Source organism: Lactuca saligna, chromosome 5, assembly GCF_052625555.1.
Source record: "Lactuca saligna cultivar CGN05327 chromosome 5, ASM5262555v1, whole genome shotgun sequence".
Lineage (NCBI taxonomy): Eukaryota > Viridiplantae > Streptophyta > Magnoliopsida > Asterales > Asteraceae > Lactuca > Lactuca saligna.
In genome coordinates this window covers 266,879,826-266,880,881 of record NC_136421.1, presented here as the reverse complement: position 1 = coordinate 266,880,881, position 1,056 = coordinate 266,879,826, and the positions used below count along the sequence as shown (strand labels likewise).

At 43.8% G+C, this 1,056-nt stretch overlaps 1 non-coding gene across 1 annotated transcript; it reads left to right on the top strand.

The window, feature by feature from the left end:
- The first annotated feature begins 567 nt into the window (after window positions 1-567).
- On the top strand, window positions 568-674 carry LOC144999093 (small nucleolar RNA R71). The gene has a single exon (XR_013660618.1). It is a non-coding gene; the product is annotated as a small nucleolar RNA R71 (small nucleolar RNA).
- The last annotated feature ends 382 nt before the right edge of the window (window positions 675-1,056 follow it).

Genomic DNA, 1,056 nt, shown 5'->3' with positions numbered 1-1,056 from the left:
TGACTCTTTTCTGAAGCAACTAAAAATTTGGTAAGCATCTCTTCCAAACTTGGTTTTCTTTCTTGTGTCGGCTCCTCCTTTTGGTAAAAACCTCTTCCTTTCTGCTTGTACTTCTCCTCCTTAGCCTTCTTGTACTCTTCATACAGGAGTCACTCTTTCTTTGGTTTTCGCCAGTCTTCATCATATCGGTCCCCACTTGAGTAACATACTTGCACCTTTTTGTTGCCATTTTCATCCAAGTTGCAGTCTTTAGTAAGATGAGGTCCATTACAATTTTCACAACCCGCCCAAATAGCATGGATCGTTTGATGCATTTTATCCATCCTCCTATCCATGGTTTTTAGCATAGCCATGACCGCGGACAATTCTTCAGTAGTTGCATATGCGGCTCCCCTAGTAACATCATTTCTTGGGTTGTGGTATTCTCTAGAGTGCTTAGAGAATTCTTCAATCAATTCCTTGATCACCGAGGGTGGCTTCTTTGTAAGCGGGCCTTGAGAGTTAAGTAACTGCCTGGTTGTGACATTGACTCCATCATAGAAAATGGAGACTTCTTGCTGGCTATTAAGGTCATGGTGTGGCCAGTTTTTTAGTAAGCTCTTGTACCTCTCCCAAGCTTCATATAGTGACTCTCCAGCTTGTTGTTCAAAGTTAGCAATGGCTTTATTCAGTTTGGCTATCTTGGAAGGTGGGCAAAAGTGATCAATGAATTCTTCTTTCATCTTGGCCCATGTGGTGACTGATCCGGGGGGGAAGTGATTTGAGCTAGTCTTTTGCAGCACCTTTGAATGTCACTGGAAGCATGCGAGGTAGCTGAATCTCACGAGGCACATTTGGAACATTGAAGTAATCAGCTACATCATTGACTTCATCCAAATGCTTGTAGGCATCCTCGTGGTCTTTTCCACAGAAAGGAATTTCCTTGAGTTGGGCGAGTATGTGGCTTTTTAGCTCGTAAGTAGCAATAGCGGGAATTGCGGGTTGCACAAGTCCCGGGCCGGTGTCATCGTGGATCCTCTTCTTCCATTCTCCCATGGGGATTTCATCAATGTTAGC